Consider the following 18,782-nt stretch of genomic DNA (forward strand, 5'->3'; position numbering starts at 1 on the left):
TAATTTAAGGGTGATATGAAGCGGCAAGGCAGAAAGGTCATTATTGTTGACAACTGTTCTGCTCATCCCAGTAATGCTGACAAAAATTTCCAGGATGTGAAACTGGTTTTCCTGCTGCCAAACACAATTGTGTATTCAACCATGTGATAAGGGCATTATATGAAATTTAGAAGCCCACTACCGTTGCCATGTCCTGGAAAAAAACCATAACAGAGATTTCGGCAGTTGGAACCCAAGCACAGTACCGGGTAAAGCTTTGGATTCTCGCCCAGAAATAGCTAAGAAGAAAAAAAAAATAATAATAATAATTTAAATTGAATCAGGTTGGGCAGACTGGATGGACCATTCGGGTCTTTATCTGCCGTCATCTACTATGTTACTATGACATTCGTGAGGCGAATCCATCAGCAGCCTTGCATAAGCAATAATGTTGCTTGATGCAGTTCATATGCTGCATCAGGCTTGGAAAAACGTGACACAGCAGACAGTTGTTAACTGCTTCTGCAAGGCTGGCTTTGTGGTACATCAGGAACAGGACTGAGATTGACAGACTCCTGTGATCTTGATTTACTGCCATCAATGACTGACTTAACTGCTGGGGAATTTGAACAGTTCATTGAAATGAACACAACAGTAGAGTGTCATGCCAACCAATGACGAGATCTGTTCATCACTGCAGGCGGCTTGGCCTGGAGGATCAAATGATGAATCTGGTGGCAATGTGGGGGGAGAGAAGAAGAGTGACAATGACACACCCCCTGCATAGACATCACCTCAGGCAATTAGGCACTTTAAAAGACTTTGCGCCAGTGGATGGAAAGTGTTAGCTGTCCAGATTTATCATTATTTTATGCAGTAGAGAACTTTGTGCAGTCAAAAGCTGTTAAGCATGCGAACGCAGGCAAAAATCCAGGACTATTTTGCAAAGTAGAATAGAACACCAAAACACTAGATTTAAAGAAATGAATACAAAATTTTCTGCTACAATACGTATTGCTTAATACTGTACAGTGTTTTATTTGTGTTATACAGTAGCTATTTAGGAACAGATTTTCCGTTGAAGTGCAGTGCATTACTTTTGTAGCTATGCTACCATTATGACTGGGTGTTTTGTGACTTTTTTATTATTATTTATCATTTCAATACATCCAAAATACACAATGGTACAAGAAATACTGAATACATATAACTTAGTCAATAACATTGACCTAAGCAAAAACATACAAAGCAATATTTATCTTATACTAGCTGATGCCCCGGCGTTGCACGGGTATTTAATTATAGCAATAACACTGTAAATGGATTCAAATAAAGATACTTTATAGTGGTGAATGAAATTATTTTTTAACAGCTTTATAAAAAGTACAATATTCAAATTATAATGTGAAATATTTGACAAAATGAATACAATACAACTAACACAAAACTTGATTATAAACAACATTTTTAGTTTCAACTCCAGGAGCAAGAACATATAAATTCTTGGGTGAACCCACCCTTGAGCAAGCAACATAGAGTTGTCCATGGGAAAAACAGGGGGATCTTAAATCCACTCCACAGTATGTAATAGTCTGTCCCTGTGATTTGTTGATTGTGATAGAGAATGCAAGTCTCACTGGAATTTGCAATCTCTTAAACTGAAAAGGAAGATCTGTTGGAATAAGTGGCATCCAAAAGTTTCAGTATTGATTTAAACAACTCAATATGTGGAAACTCAGGTTGAAAAGAAACTCCATGCAGTTTTTTCCCGGTTCAGAATGGAACCTGTGTTCCTAGTTCAGCATATGTGAGTACTCATGTAATGTAATAACATTATGAACTGGGGTGCATGAAGGAAACTGTTACAAACACAGTTAGAACATACAAACTCTATATGTATGGTGTCCGTGGTAGAATAGAAACGATGTCCCTAGTGGTTATAGTGTCATAGAAAGTGTTTTATAGTTGGAATTACTGTGAGAATGGCAGCTTTTTACATCCTTTCCATTGACATGAATGGGTGAAATCTGATTTTCTATTTGTAGCTCCGCCCACGTGTGCAGGAGGGCCGCGAGACCCCCAGAACATATCACCCCAGGTAGTGAGGGATCTGCATACCAAGTTTCGTTCAAATCGGTCAAGCCGTTTTTGAATTACTGTGAGAATGGCAGCTTTTTACATTTTTTCCATTGACATGAATGGGTGAAATCAGATTTTCTGTTTGTAGCTCCGCCCACGTGTGCAGGTGGGCCCCGAGACCCCCAGAACATATCACCCCAGGTAGTGAGGGATCTGCATACCAAGTTTCGTTCAAATCGGTCAAGCCGTTTTTGAATTACTGTGAGAATGGCAGCTTTTTACATTTTTTCCATTGACATGAATGGGTGAAATCAGATTTTCTGTTTGTAGCTCCGCCCACGTGTGCAGGTGGGCCCCGAGACCCCCAGAACATATCACCCCAGGTAGTGAGGGATCTGCATACCAAGTTTCGTTCAAATCGGTCAAGCCGTTTTTGCGTGATCGCGGCACATACACACACACACACACATACATACCTCCGATTTTATATATATAGATAGTCCACAATTAGAGAGAAAAGCAAGAAAGAACCCTCTGGGAAAAAAGGGGGTATAAATACAATAAGATAAATGAAAAATAAAGAAAACGAGCAGTTATTTTGGATGTTAGCCTACCATTGCTTTAAACTCCACACTAAGGGCTCCTTTTACTAAGGTGCGCAAGCGGTTTACCGCATTCGCTAAATGCTAACATCTCTATAGAGCTTGCGTTAGTATTTTCGTTTAGCACGTGGTTAGCGCGCTAATCTTTAGCGCACGCTAAAAACGCTAGCACACCTTAGTAAAAGGAGCCCTAAATAACATGGTTCATTCTGGCTATGGTTGATTTCTCTTTACCCTCTAGGAAAAAACCTAATTGGGCAGGTTCATAAAATATATATTTATTCCTTTGATAAGAAATAAAACATTTACAAGGAAACCTTAACTGAAAAACTGCCCCCAAAGAAATAACTTTTGGGTTTTGTGACCTTTTGATTGTGACTTTTGAATTCACTACTGTATTTTGACTGGTCTGGTTGTTAGCTTTTGATTTTAACTTTTAATAAATCTTATTTCATCCAGGCCATCATATTCCACATTTGTATTGTTTTGGGATTTCCATACAGTACAGTACAGGCCTTTGCACATACATTTCAACATATGTTATTCAAGTAGCCCAGTTAATCACATAAGTAGAGCTTGCACAACGGCTATGCAATTAAGCGGGTTCCACTGTATTATATATTTTGGATTGTATAAATTACTTTTATATTATTTATTCCCCACTTTGACATTAATGAAGGCTGGCATCAACTAATTAACTACATAAACTTGAAGGGCTGAAGTTAGGACCCAAAGTGGTGAACTGGGTTAGAAACTGGCTGTCGGACAGACGCCAGACGGTGGTGGTTAATGGAAGTCGCTCGGAGGAAGGAAAGGTGAGTAGTGGAGGCCTCAGGGTTCGGTGCTGGGGCCAATCCTGTTCAATATGTTTGTGAGTGACATTGCTGAAAGGTTAGAAGGAAAAGTGTGCCTTTTTGCAGATGATACCAAGATTTGTAACAGAGTAGACACTGAAGAGGGAGTGGAAAATATGTAAAAGGATCTGCAAAAGTTAGAGGAATGGTCTAATGCCTGGCAACTAAAATTCAATGCAAAGAAATGCAGAGTAATGCATTTGGGGATTAATAATAAGAAGGAACCGTATATGCTGGGAGGAGAGAAGCTGATATGCACGGATGGGAGAGGGACCTTGGGGTTATAGTGTCCGAAGATCTAAAGGCGAAAAAACAGTGTGACAAGGCAGTGGCTGCTGGGCTGTATAATGAGAGGCGTCATCAGTAGAAGGAAGAAGGGGTTGATGCCCCTGTACAGGTCTTTGGTAAGGCCCCACTTGGAGTATTGTGTTCAGTTTTGGAGACCGTATCTGGCGAAAGACGTAAGAAGACTTGAGGCGGTACAGAGGAGGGCGACGAAAATGATAGGAGGCTTGTGACAGAAGACGTATGAGGAGAGACTGGAAGCCCTGAATATGTAAACCTTAGAGGAAAGGAGAGACAGGGGAGATATGATTCAGACGTTCAAATACTTGAAGGGTATTAACGTAGAGCATAATCTTTTCCAGAGAAAGGAAAATGGTAAAACCAGAGGACATAATTTGAGGTTGAGGGATGGTAGATTCAAAGGCAATGCTAGGAAATTCTACTTTACGGAGAGGGTGGTGGATGCCTGGAATGCACTCCCGAGAGAGGTGGTGGAGAGTAAAACTGTGACTGAGTTCAAAGTAGCGTGGGATGAACACAGAGGATCTAGAATCGGAAAATAATATTAAAAATTGAACTAAGGCCAGTACTGGGCAGACTTTTACGGTCTGTGTCTGTATATGGCCGTTTGGTGGAGGATGGGCTGGGGAGGGCTTCAATGGCTGGGAGGGTGTAGATGGGCTAGAGTAAGTCTTAACAGATATTTCGGCATTTGGAACCCAAGCACAGTACAGGGTAAAGCTTTGGATTCTTGCCCAGAAATAGCTAAGAAGAAAAATTTAAAAATTTAAATTGAATCAGGTTGGGCAGACTGGATGGACCATTCGGGTCTTTATCTGCCGTCATCTACTGTGTTGCTATAATGTTCATTCATTACCTTTAGCAGACACCACTTCCAAAAACAACACATAGCAACCTACACAAAAGGCTCTTCAATAACAAAAGAAATTATACAAAATAATTTAACTGAGCAGAAGAGGTTCCTGTCCAGTTAAATCATGTTGGCTGGTTCTACCAATAACATGTGGCGACATTTAGCTACATAGTGTTGCTGAATATTAAGCACTAACTACTACAGCACTACTTGGTTAGTGCTAGGACAGCCCAGAGATGGAGTCAGGTGCCAGTGCCCAGATACCTGGTTAGCTATGTTAGGCCACTGTTTCTCGGTCCTGGAGTACCCCCTTGCCAGGCAGGTTTTCAGGATATCCACAATGAATATTCATTTGCATCCACAATGAACTTCATTTGCATGCACTGCCTCCATTATATGCACATTTCTTTCATGCATATTCATTGTGGATATCCTGAAAATCTGAGTTAAGAAACGCTGTGTTAGACCACATATAATGCAATCTTAATCATGCTTGGTTAGTGATCTGAGTATAGATCTGAATATTAGCCTTACTCGCATAGCTTCCTGGTACTACATAGATATCCAGTGCTAGCACTGAATGTCTGGGCCTAATTTTCATGTTGTACAGTAAATCCCAGTTCCTGTGGATTGAATATCAAGTCAGAAATCTTACAAATATATCCTCACCCCCCTCCCCTTCTTATTCTGATGTTTTTTGCTCTGAAAGACTTAAAATGTAAAATTGCAGTCTTTGCCTATACAGTTTGGCCCTAGATTGTTTGAGAAAAATGTTGTTGCTCCATACGCTAGGGCTATAGTTGAAACCAACATATTTGTAAGAGGTTTACATCTTGAAAAGAAATAATTTTGGGAGGTAATTTTGTATAAAATTTTTCATTTACCGGGGGGGGGGGGTGGGGGATGAGGAGTGAATCAAGACTTTGGGTTATTCCAATTCTTCTGCCAGAGCCCTAATACTGAAGGAGACTCCTTAAGGTACTGACTGCTTGTGAAGGGAAAGTCTAAGAGGGTTTGCCAGAAGAGCAGACAACAGAATGAGAGAAGAGAGAGTTACTCCATTGAAATTCTGCACAAAAAATTAACAAATTCTGCAAGTTTGTCAAAATTTAGACAATATTTTGATAATTATCCATATTTCATTTAAAACAAAAATGTTTTTCTTGTACCTTTGTTGTCTGGATGTTTTATTTTTCCCTCACATTGGTTCCAGTTTCTTTTTTCTGCTTTCCTGCCGTCTGCTAATTCTCCTTCAAGCCATTTGTCTTTTCTACTCTCTCCTGTCTATTCCCTCACCACACTTACATATTGATCATTCCTTTTTAGCTCTTTTCTGTCTTACTCTTCTCCTCTTTTTCATTTTTCAGCTACCTATCAAATTTCCATCTTCTCTCCCATTCTCCATCTCATTCCTTCCTCAGCCCTCCATTCCCTTTCATCTTCGATGTACCCCCATTACCATATTTCTACCCTCTGTTATATCTATCCTTTCATCTGTTTCCTTGCCCTTTCCTCAGGGTTCTACCATTCTCAACGTTTTCCTTCCTCCACCCTTATAGCCTAGCACCTGTTCCCTCTTCCTTCCTGTCCTACCCTCATAACCTGACATCTCCCTCTCTCTTCCCTCCTGCACTCTCCCCCATGGTCCAGCATTTCTCCCATTCTCTTCCCTCACTCCCATTGCCAGGCATCTCTCCATCAGTCCATTCTGCTCCTGGATCCAACATCTCCCTCCCCCTCTCATCCACCCCATGTCCAATACCCCTCTCTTTCCTTCCCCCATGCAACATTCTCTCCCTCTGCCATATCCAACATTTCTGACTTTTTCCTACTGTCCACCATCTCTCTCTCTCTCTGCCTTGTGTCCTGGGTCAAACCTCTCTATCCCCCTCCATTTACCATCTCTCCCTTCATCCCCCTCCATTATCATGTGCAACATTTAAACTTCTCCCCCATCATTCTTAGCTTGTTCCCCTCCCCCTGTACCAGCATCTTTCCTTCCTCTCACCCCTCTCTTCCCCATGCCAGCAACTTTCCTTCCTCCGCTGTACTCTTACTAGTAAAGCTTGCTTCAATGTGTCATGGAATTGGCAACGATTCTCACATGCTGCCTGCTGATAACACGGAAGCCTTACCTCTGCCATGGAAAGACTTCCAGGTTAGCAGCAGGTAGCATGCGAGAATCACTGCCGATATCACCACCTGATAGCTGACACCATTCAAGATTCTGCATGGGAAAGGGAGAATTCTGCATGACTGTACAATTCTGTACAAATTCTGTGTTGCACAGTCAAGCAAAATTCCATCAGGAACCTAGAGAGTTTCACTAAGAGAGAGTATAAGAACCTTTACTTTTCCAAGGTCACCAGGAGAGGACAGAGCAAGGAGTGTTTGGAGACCCATCTCCAAAAGGGAGAATTTGAGTGAAAAGACCCTGCTCTTTGCAGAGTCTGTTTGGAGTGTTACAGCTTGGTGGGAAAGATAGAGTGATCCCAGGCTGAGGAAAGAGAGTGGGAGCCAAGAACGGCTTATCGTGTGAATTAAGGAATTTGTATGAAGAGATTAGGGAATATAATAGATGTGTTTTTGAGGTGACTTTGCCTTAACCAGCTTGGAAAACCAGTTTCAATATGCACACCAGAAGATGTAAATAGTTTAAGCATTTTGACTTTTCAAGGTCAAGCAAAAGTTTCAGTTATTAATTGCACCTTGGACTCGGCTGTTTTCCTTGGATAAGACAGCGGGAATACTATCCAGATGGAGGGGGAATGAAAGAGGGAAGTTAATTAGAAAGAAGGAAAAGCCTCAAGGGGCATTTTTAGAGAGAGGGGAAAGAAGAAATATCTTCAGAAGAGAATAGGTGAAAATTATGAAGGGTATCTGGATGGAGGGGTGAGAAGCAGAACATATTGTATCTTCAGTAGGGAGGGGTAATAAGAAGGGTGTATAGCTCTGTGTAGCTCAATGTGTGCTGGTTTTAAGTTCAGCTGTGATTGCTTCATCAGTGGTTTCCTCCCATTGGTTCATTCTGATTTTCTGTTTTGTATATAGTAGTGTAGATTTGGATACATTGCACTGGATTATATTATTCTTTTCTGTATGTTTAAAATTAACAAAATCTTTCCCTTTTAAATAATATATTTTACAAGTGACAAACTCCCTTGCAAAACAATTTTACAGAACCAACTCAAATGGAAATCCCATAAATGTCCTAAACTTGAAACTCATACAAACTTTCCCTGAAAATAAAAAAAAGCAAAAACTTCAACTGCAAGAGTCCAGTAAATCACTTAAAAATCCAACTTGTAGTTGTGTAGGTGTTGATGCCACCGATAGCAATTCAAATTAGGTTCAGCGAAACATTCTCTATGAGGCAGTGATTTGGCAACACATGGGCCATATTGGAGCGAAGAAAGAAAGGGGAGTGAAGAGTTTTGGTTTGGATCAGCTTTTATATGTGCATTGTGCTTGGCATCAACCAGGTTGGTTTGAGCAAGTTGCCGGATTCCTATAGTTCAGTTTGATGTTTGGGATATTAATGGGCCTTTTTTTGCATCACATAAGTAAAATTTTTTTCAAGGCATATTTCCACTTTTGAAATTTCATACTGAAAAAGCCTCTCACTAACATTTTTCCTTTCCTTTTTTTTAAATATGTTTTGAGTTTTGTTTTATGTACTTTTTATTCTCTAATAAAAGTATTTAAACAAGTTTTCAACTGTTGCAGAAACTTAAGATTCACTAAGCATTTACAGAGCCTTACTGCCAGTTGAATCTGTGTCTGTCTGGCAGGCAGAAACATCCCATTTTAAAAAGGCCTGTTTTTTCACTCTCAGTCTATGTCCTGTCTCCCTCCCAAGGCAGCATGCCCAGGCAGCTGGAGTGACAGTTACTGCTCGAGGGCTGGACAGATGCCTCCTCTGACAAAGAACTTTCCTACAATTTGTTGGCAATTGGGAGCTTCCACAGACACGGCATCTGTATTCTCTTTCCCCTGTAGCTGAGTGAAATATCTCCTTGGTGTGCCAGGCCCAACAGACAATGGATATGAAGCCTGAATCCCTGCACAGAGCCCAAAGCATGTTATTCCTAGCAGAATGTACTCACTATACTAATCTGTTTAAATACAAAGTAATTGGGAGTAGACAAGAGTACTTTTGCAAAAAACTTATCCCTGGTAATTCATGAGGACATTTATGTCGTCACCCCTTTGTGTTTATTTCAGTGTTTAGTTGCTTTAAATTTCCACTCTTAGATATCCAGCTATTTTTTTCAAGTTCCATTTGGGAAACTTGTTTGTAAGGATGTTATTGGTGGAATAATATATCTTGGAAAATGTGCCCTCTCAGGTTTGTCCCTTTGTTACGGAAAGCAAGAGCAACTATTATGGTTCTATGCATCTATCTGTTTTTCTGTCCATCTTTTTAGAGGAGTGTCTGGGTTTCTGGCGGTTTGTCCAGGTTTTGGAAAGCCCCGAAAAGCTCCGGCCACTTCTGGAGGGCCTCTGAGCATGTGCAGATGACGTCTCACACAACCGCGCATGCTTCAGGCACTCCAGACGAGGCCGGAGCTCGTCGGGGAAGACGAGAGGAAGCTTAGTGGGGGCGGGACAGGACTGGATGTGGGACGGGCGGGGCCATGTGTACAGGGTTTTACCGCTAAAAATATGGTAACCTTATCCATATGCAAATGTTTGGATATGCATAAACATATGCATATGGATATAGCAGGATGACAAGAGCAATGAACCACAGGGTGGTAGAAAACTCAGGTCCCATCATCCAATGGATGACTGGTGGCGGGTGAAGGCGTAGACTAGCAGGAAGGATCAGAGACTGTGGTGATTGAAGCCTTGGAGTGGAGGGTAGGTAGCCTATGGTATAAAAGGTGAACTAGCTGATGTGGAGGGGCATTTTTGATATGAAGTCCAAATCGAAGTTTAGATGTTTTGCAGAACACAAACAAAAATCCAGTACTGTAGTGAGCTTGGCCATTATCAAAACAGAAAAACATCTTTCTGTTTCAAAAATGGCAATTTTTCAAATGTGTCTGTCCTCAATGCATTTATCTTTTTGAACTATTTTTTTAAAAAAATCTAGAAGAAAAATGCACAAAACAAGCCCTTGGGAAATAGGAGAGGCCAGTGGTATAGTAATGGGGCGAGGGTGGGGCCAACCGCCCCGGGTGAAATCTTCACGGTGAGCGCCAGTGCCTCTCTCTTCCTCTCCACCTCCCCGCTTGTGTACCTCTTGAAATGTTCACTTGTGCAAGCAGCATTTTTCGCCTGCAGCTTGAACTGGCCTTGGCGCCCTTCTGATGTCACTTCCTGGTCGCGGGACCAGGTCATGGTGTCAGAAGGGAGCCAAGGCCAGCACAAGTAGCAGGTGGAAGATGCTGCTCGTGCCGGCAAACATTTCAAGAGGTACGCAGGGGGAATGCCCAAGCGGTGGGGAAGAGTTGGGGGCACATGGTATGGAGATGCCAGGAGCCACCGCCCAGGGCGCCAACCTCCCTCGCTAAGCCATTGGGAGGGGCCAGCATTTTTAGTCGATTTGGCCTCACAGACATCCCAGTAAAGCACCATAGGGGGCACTGCAGTGAGCTTCATATAAAAAGGTAGTACACATCTGTAATCCCCTATTGTGTAGTGAGCCTTCTAAAACCCACTGGACACCACACCAATAGCCCTTATGTTTGCAGGTATCACCTATATGTTGGTACAGTGGAATTTGGAAGACTCAGATATTCTACCGTTAGTATAGTAGTTAGAGTGGGATATTGGCCTGAGTCCCCATCTCTATAGTTCAGTACTCCATCCACTAGGCTACTCCAGGAACCTGCTTGCTGCTCTACTAGGACTGGCCATAATATCTGAAGCTATCATACAGGCTGGTAAGAACTGTTTTATTCACATCTTTAGGGGGGTGAGAGGGGTTCAGAGACCATTGGGTGAATATTGGGATGGGGGGAATTATGCCTTCATTCCTCCAGTGGTCACTTGCTCAGTTTGGGCACCTTTTTAGCACTTATTCCTTGTTAAAACAGGTCTAGCCCCAAATGTTCAAACTGTGCCTGGACGCTTTCTAAAATGTTCGATTATTGCAGAAAAACATCCAAATCATAAGCCTGCCAAAGCCACGCCCCCTTTAGATTTTGGCGCACTGACGACAAAACACCATAAAATTCTGTCTACAAAATACATTTTGAGAATAGCGAAGTGGATTGTTTGGCAAGATAAACTTCCATCTGCCCCTTTATACCACATTTTGGACTTTTTTCTTTTTTGAAAGATGAGCCCCTACCATGTGAAATTCCCTCATAAGCAACTCCTGGGAAATTTAAAAAAAAGTCATAGGAAAGCAGAAATGCCCTATTGACCAATTAAAAGATAGAAATAGAGCAGGGCAAAATGATCAATTTCTCAATGGCATGCGTGTGACATCATTATGTCGACATCCGCACATGCACGGAAGCCCTCCAGACCTTGGGGAAGGAGACAGGAGGTTTGGCTAGGGGCGGAGCTGGAGGCGGAACAGGGCAGGGCTAGGTATCTTTTTTTTCAGAGAATCTGGAAAACCTAGGATATACCATCTTTTCAAGTGGTTCAATTGAAGGAATATTGGACTTCAATATTTTAAATCTGTGGGACTAAATTATGGAATGCAATGCCACCTTATTTATGACTGGAACAAAATTTACACTCATTAAAAAGGGCCTAAAACTTTACTCTTCCAGCAGGCCTACAACCAGTGTAAGATGGGGGCACTGTATGAGTAGTATGGTGTTCTGGATGTTTATGACTTTGTTTTATGAGTTGCTGTCCGAGAAAGATTTTGTATAGGGAATTTCCTGGTTAGTATTTTTAGAATGTATATTACTGATTTTAATTATGCAATTTGTAAACCACTTTGAGTTTTAGATTGTGTAGTACATAAATTTTAAATCAAATTAAACAAAGGTATTTTCAGCAGAACCTAACTGGATAATGCCTCTGATAAAGCTCCGTTAGTGCTCAAGTTAAAACCAGCTATTTTGGAGGCATTCCAGGGGCAGAGTCAGCACTTAGCTGGTTAAATTTCAGTATTCAGACCTTAAGCAACTAAGATAACCCCATAAATAGGGCCACAAAATACAGTCCTATCTTTATGCAGTTCTTCATACCTGCTTAAGTACTGAACGTTGTTCTTAACTGCTGTTTTTGCTGGCTTATGTAAAATTGCAGTATATCAAATCAATCCAATCCAATGCTGGAGGCGGTCAGCAAAACAATCATCACCAGCTGAATACTGAAATGATTCTTGCTGTACATGATTTGTCAGGCATGATTTAAACAAAGTAATAATAGGGCCATTATCTACACACAATAATCAAGAAATCAAGATCTCAAAAGGTTAATAGTATCAAAAGCAGACACATAGGGCAATTCTGTATCAGGTCACCTACAGTCAGATGCCCCAAGGCGCCTATTCTTTAAAAGAAAGTAGGCAGCTGCAATGTTAAACTGAAATACAGCAGTTGAGGGACCTTCCTCTACATACCCGGGACTGCCCCTCCAATGTCACTTGTTCTGAGGCAGAGCCGGAAGCTACAGGTATGTAAGAGGAAGTTCTGCAAGGTTATATAGGGAGAGGTATGGCCAGTAGGAAAAAGGAGATATTGATGCCTCTGTATGACTCTGGTGAGGCCTCATTTAGAATATTGTGTACAATTCTAGAGGCCGCACCTTCAAAAAGATATAAAAAGAATGGAGTCGGTCCAGAGGAAGGCTACTAAAATGGTGTGTGGTCTTCGTGATAAGGCGTGTGGGAACAGACTTAAAGATCTCAATCTGTATAATTTGGAGGAAAGGCGGGAGAGGGGAGATATGATAGAGACATTTAAATACCTATGTAATATAAATGTACACGAGTCGAGTCTCTTTCATTTCAAAGGAAACTCTGCAATGAGAGGGCATAGGATGAAGTTAAGAGGTGATAGGCTCCGGAGTAATTTGAGGAAATACTTTTTTACGGAAAGGGTGGTAGATACGTGGAACAGTGCCGGAAGAGGTGGTGGAAACAGAGACTGTATCTGAATTCAAGAGGGCCTGTGATAGGCACGTGGGATCTCTCAGAGAGAGAAAGAGATAATGGTTACTGTGGATGGGCAGACTAGATGGGCCATTTGGCCTTTATCTGCCATCATGTTTCTATGTTGTATTTTGGTTTGCCACTGCTGCTGCTGGCTCGGGAAGGCATCTACAAAATTTTTTTGTACATAAATGTCTAGCTATCTTACAGATACTGTAAAAGAACTTCTACACCTATTGCATCATTGTCATTTTAGGAGGACCTCGCTATTGTTCTCTGTGTATGTAAAATCTGGAACCCGTTCTGGGTTCTTTTGGGAGGATGGGATAAAAAATGAACCCCCCCTTTTACAAAGGCCCGCTAGCGGCTGCCGTGCAGCAACGACCCCACAGCTCTGACTCCCTTTGGGCTGCAGGGCAGTTACCGCTGTGGCCCTTGCTAAACAGCTTCATAAAATAGGCCTAACTAAGTAAATATCAGCTGAATGTTTTGGTTTAAAGCCAAATTGAGAGTTGTCTAACATATCATGTAAATCTAAGAAATCTTAGCATTGCACGTGTTTGGCCACTGTACTTTTATCATTTCTGTATGGTTGATACTGCTTATTTATTGCCATCCCTGGATCCCAACTACATGGTTTTCCCTGTGGGTACTACACTGGCAGCTTCCACAGCTTAGGGTGCTCGCAGCCTCTGAATACAGCACTTGTGTGAGCCAGTCATGCACATGATTGCCTAGGCAGGGGAATGGGACGATTCAGCATGACCAGTACAGCACGGGACAGTTCATCGCAGCCATTTCATCATGGGCCTTTCAGCGCAGGCTGTTTCATCTCATAATATTAAGACACCCTCTCAAAAATCAACCTTTTCCCCCAGAAGCCTTTCATCTGGATAACTTTCTGTTCCAGTATAAAGGGAAACTTTACAATGCACCCAATTGATCTATGATGATGCGCCCTTCTCCCCCCCCCTTCAAACCTTGAAGTCACCAGATGATGCGAGGGCAGGAGAAGAAGGCAGTGGATGGATGAAGGGAAAGGAAAGAAGCAACAACGGGGAAACAGCCATGCTGATCTGGGCTGGCTCAAACAGCCGTGCTGAACTGGCCATGCAGAACTGGCTGTTATTATCCTAGACCCCCTAGGTAGACCCACTTTCTGTGTATTTGGTCCCATTTTTATCCCATTCATATCTACCACCTATATGTTCCACTTTTAATAGTCTTTGCTGAGGGGTAGAGAGATGCTGATTTTACTTGGTACAGTATACATGCACAGTTTTGCACCAAAAAATAAATAAAAAGAGGTCTTGTAAAAAAAATGCTCCAAATATCCAAATGCTCCAACACAAAATGACTACCATTATGACAATATATTAGTGCTCATTTGTCATATTTCTTGTACAGTAGTGAATGTATGCTCCATTATTAAAAGGAGCTTGAATTTTTATTTTAATGTTGAATGCCTTCGCTGTATGAGTAACTGTAGAGCAGTGGTTCCCAAACCTGTCCTGAGGAGACCCCCAGCCAGTCAAGTTTTCAGGATATCCACAATGAATATTTATGGGGGTGATCTACACGCAGTGGAGGAGGTATATGCTAATGTCAAATGAAAACTGTACTTGTGATAGAAGGAATATCAAATCTTAAATAAGCTTGAAACTCAGGGCTCCTTTTACGAAGCCGTGTTAGCGGTTTAACGTGCGTAATAGCACATGCTAAACTGCCAGCCGGGCTAGACGCTAATGCCAGCATTGAGCTGGCGTTGGTTCTAGCCGCATAGTGCAGGTTTAGCGTGCGCTAAAAAGCTGCATGTGCTAAAACCGCTAATGCGGCTTCTTAAAAGGAGCCCTTAGATCTGATTTAAAGGATAACGTTTCAACAACACACAAAGTATGCTTTTATTTTTAGCGTGATAATGCTGAATAAACCCAGATAGAATAAACCCAGATAGTAGGAGTTCTGTGTTTATAGGAATAGAATTCACACAACTCCTTTTTATCAGACAATAAGAAAAGCAGAACTTCAAAGTAATACAAATAAAATTTAATTTTGTGGTGCTATCTATCCTACACATTTCTCAAACCAAGTATAAACAAAATCTTTCTTTAGAGCTCCAAACCGGTCTATTGTACGTACAAAGCAGCAGGTCAATTCAAAACGCACCTCAAACAAGCAGACTTCCATAGCCCGGCTTTTACTTCTGGCTTTCTCCGAGTCACACACATGCACACAATTGGCAGTCAGTTCATACAGTGGATGCTTTTAGTTCAAATGAATACTTTTCCAAGTGCTGAAATGTCAGCAACGGCTGCTCCCTGCAGTCCTTCTCCACCGCAGTCAGTTCTGGCACTGACTTTCCTAGACTTTACAAATCCCAGGGTCAGCACTACTTACTATTTGCTCGTGTTTGGGATGAAGTAAATACTTAAAAGTATGTGCTAAAATTAAACACTTGTATTTAGCAGTCACCTAGAATAGAAATGTGAATGACAGTACAGTACTTACAAAAATATCTAGCTTGTTTTTCCTCTATGGACTCGGAATACAAGCAATCATCCCACTGAAAAAGAGTGATTCAACCAGGACTCAGACACACTTATAAATCCGTCTCTAAAGCCGATCTGCATGAGCCCTCCCCCTTAAAACTCCACCCTTCTCCTAGTCACATCTCCTTCCAACCCTCCTCCCAAACCTTTCCTTCTTCAGTGTAGTTTCCTTTCCAACACCTCTCATTTCAGTCTTCAATTCCTTTCCTTCTGTCCCTTCTTACCTCTAATTAAAGAGCTGTTGAGTTACTTTACTCAGTTTCAGAAGGGAGATTTTAGGGCAGTCCTGATTTCTGACAGCCTCATCCTGGTGCATTATGGGACCTACGGCACAGCTTTCACAATGTGTAGATTCAGAGACCAGAAATACCACTCTGCTTTGGGATGTAAGTTTCAAACCAGGACTGGCTATAAAGTAATTTCCTGGAACTGGATAGCTCTGTTAATACTTTATTACAATGCCTTGTCTATTAAAGGGAAAGGGATTGGGACTTGTATACCGCCTTTGTGTAGTTTTACAGCCACACTCAAAGCAGTTTTACATACAGGTACTTCAAGCATTTTCCCTATCTGTCCACTTCCTGCTTCCCCAGGCTCCACTCTCCTTTCCAATTCTTAATTTTATTTCTTGTTTATCACTATGAAAGCAGTGTACATTCAAATACAGTAGATTTACAGTATATCTGTCCTTGGAGAGCTTACAATCAAAGTTTGAATCTACAGCAGTGTATCGCAAACTGTGTGCCTTTTGAGATTTTAAGTGTGCCGTGGCTCACAGGGCGGGAAGAGAGGCTTCGGCGCCTGTGTCAGCTGACTTCTACCGTCACGTTGTGCTTATTTGCTAGGACTCCTGCCTTCCTCATCTCCGTGCCCCCGGACCAGCAGCAGCAACTCTTTGTGCTTTTAACTTTGGCACACAGCTGCCACTAGCAGTAGTTTAGCCCGGTTTCATCAGGCAGCCTCAGGGCCTTTGCTAGGACGGCTCGCATCGCATCATCATGTGCTTGTTTTTGAATGCAAATTAACTCAAAATGTGGCTTGATAATCAACAAGCAAATATAAAATTTCATCATCCACCATCTGCAGTAGTTCTCTTTTTTTAATTTAATTTTTGTCAGAGCTGAAAATCCAAGTTTGCAAAGATTAGAAGATCCAAACGGTAAGAAAGCCTTGATTACTTTGTTGCTCAAGTTAGGATAACTACTGCATAAAAAATAAAACTAAAATTACCGTTAGTTTTCAAGGACAAATTACATCAAAGAATGAAGCCCCACTTGGAGTATTGTGTTCAATTTTGGAAACCATATGTGGCAAAGGACATAAGAAGACTTGAAGCGATCCAGAGAAATGTGACAAAAATGGTAGGAGGTTTGCACCACAAGACGTACGAGGAGACCGGAAGCCCTGAATATGTATACCCTAGAAGAAAGGAGGGACAGGGAAGATATGATTCAGACATTTAAATACACTTCTCCTTCCGTATTCGCTGTGATAGAGGATTAACAGAACGCAAATACTGAAAAACCGCAAATAACTATTTTAGATGTTATTTGCTGTTTTCTATTAAAAACCATTGTGAATATGGTGAAACTGCGAATAACATGGTGGGAGACCTGGCCTGTTTCTGAAAAAGAGGCAAAACATGGTGAAGAAAGTGCTGGGAATCGGCGATTTTCTCTGTAAATGCTTGGAATCAGCGATTTTCTCTGTAAACGCTTGGAATCAGCGATTTCTTTATGCAAGCTGATGTAATTTGGGGGAAGGAGCCATTAAGCTAAAACCTGTGAATAATCGAAACCGCGAATACGGAGGGAGAAGTGCACTTGAAAGGTATTAATGTAGAACAAAATCTTTTCCAGAGAAAGGAAATTGGTAAAACCAGAGGGCATAATTTGAGGTTGAGGGGTGGTAGATTCAAGAGTAAGGTTAGGAAATTCTTTACAGAGAGGGTGGTTGATGCCTGGAATGCGCTCCCGAGGGAGGTGGTGGAGAGGAAAATGGTGACAAGAGTTCAAAAATGCATGGGATGAACACAGAGGATCTCTAATCAGAAAATAATGGTATATATTGAAGAACTAAGGCAAGTACTGGGCAGACTTGCACAGTCTGTGTCCCATTTATGACTATTCATTTGAGGATGGACTTGGGAGGTCTTCGAATGCTGGGATTATTTAGATGGGCTGAAGTGAGCTTTGATGGAGACTCCAGTAGACAGAACCTAAGCACAGTACCAGGCAGAGTTCTAGGTTTCTGGCCCAGAAGTATCAAAGAAAAAGAGCAATTTAAATTAAATCATTAATTTATAGAGAGCATATGGTTGGGCAGACAGCATGGACCATTTGGGTCATTTACTATATTACTATGTAGAAGGGCGACAAAAATGATAAAAGGGATGGGTCGACTTTTGGAGGAGAGATGTCTCAGGGGTGATATGGTAGAGGACTATAAAATAATGAGTGGAGTTGAAAGGGTAGATGTGAATCATTTGTTCACTCTTTCCAATACGATGAAGCTACTAAGTAGTAGGTTTAAAACAAATCGAAGAAAATATTTCTTTACTCAACATGTAATTAAACTCTGGAATTCGTTGCCAGAGAATATGGTGATATCAGTTGGCTTAGTAGGGTTCAAAAAAGATGTGGATAATTTCCTAAAAGAGAAGTCCATAGGCCATTATTGAGATGACTTAGGGAAATCCACTATTTATTCCTAGGATAAGCAGCATAGAATCTGTTTTGCTACTTGGGATCTAGCTAAGTATTTAGGACTGGGTTGGCCACTGTTGAAAACAGGATACTGGGCTTGATAGACCTTCGGTCTATCCTAGTATGGGAATTCTTATGACTACCAGCAAACCTCTTTTGTCCCACTCAGACCTACAATCTTTTATGTGCCTCACAAATCTGCAGCTTCCCTAACAAATGCAGCAACAGTACTTGTGCGATTGTCCTGGTGCTTTGGGCCTCCTATCTACATGAGTGATTCTGTCTGCTCTAGGATTGTCCAAGATCAATAGCACTTCTTGCTGATATCATGTTACAACATCCTGAGAACAAAGCTAGATTCTTTGAGTATGTTTGCCAGAATATAAAGTTCTGACATGCAGAGAACAAATATCCTGAAGTAACATAAAAACATAAGAATTGCCGCTGCTAGATCAGACCAGTGGTCCATCGTGCCCAGCAGTCCGCTCACGTGGCGGCCCTCTGGTCAAAGACTAGCGCCCTAACTGAGACTAGACAAATGGAGAAGTAGAGCAGACTGCACAGGATAGAGTGGCACAATCAGCAGCATGTGAGCTGACCTTTGAGATTCCTGGAGATCAAGAACCAAACAGCAGTAGAGCCGGATTAATACTGCATTGGGCCCTAGGTAAACATATAGTTCTGCCCCCTCCCCCTACTAGAGACTCTCAACTCCCACCATCATTTCACCTTTTCACTAGTAGTAAGGAAAAGTGTACAGCCTAACTATGGCTATGATAGCAGTAAT

At 41.7% G+C, this 18,782-nt stretch overlaps 1 protein-coding gene and 1 long non-coding RNA gene across 9 annotated transcripts in view; one reads left to right on the forward strand and one right to left on the reverse strand.

Moving 5' to 3' along the window:
- LOC117354205 overlaps positions 1–18,782 on the forward strand; it is a 187,597-nt gene that overhangs the window by 77,230 nt on the left and 91,585 nt on the right. The window lies entirely within an intron of this gene.
- The window catches only part of STEAP1 (STEAP family member 1), a 185,690-nt gene that overhangs the window by 63,082 nt on the left and 103,826 nt on the right, over positions 1–18,782 (reverse strand). The window contains exon 1 of one of the 8 annotated variants that reach the window (XM_033931262.1): positions 15,515–15,545. The exons of 6 other annotated variants lie outside the window; for them this stretch is intronic. The gene's annotated coding sequence lies outside the window, so the exon portion shown is untranslated. Of the gene's footprint in view, positions 1–15,249; positions 15,325–15,514; positions 15,546–18,782 lie in introns of those variants that run through there. One more of the 8 variants, XM_033931261.1, reaches the window with a different exon arrangement.

Source organism: Geotrypetes seraphini, chromosome 2 (assembly GCF_902459505.1).
Source record: "Geotrypetes seraphini chromosome 2, aGeoSer1.1, whole genome shotgun sequence".
Classification (NCBI taxonomy): Eukaryota; Metazoa; Chordata; class Amphibia; order Gymnophiona; family Dermophiidae; genus Geotrypetes; species Geotrypetes seraphini.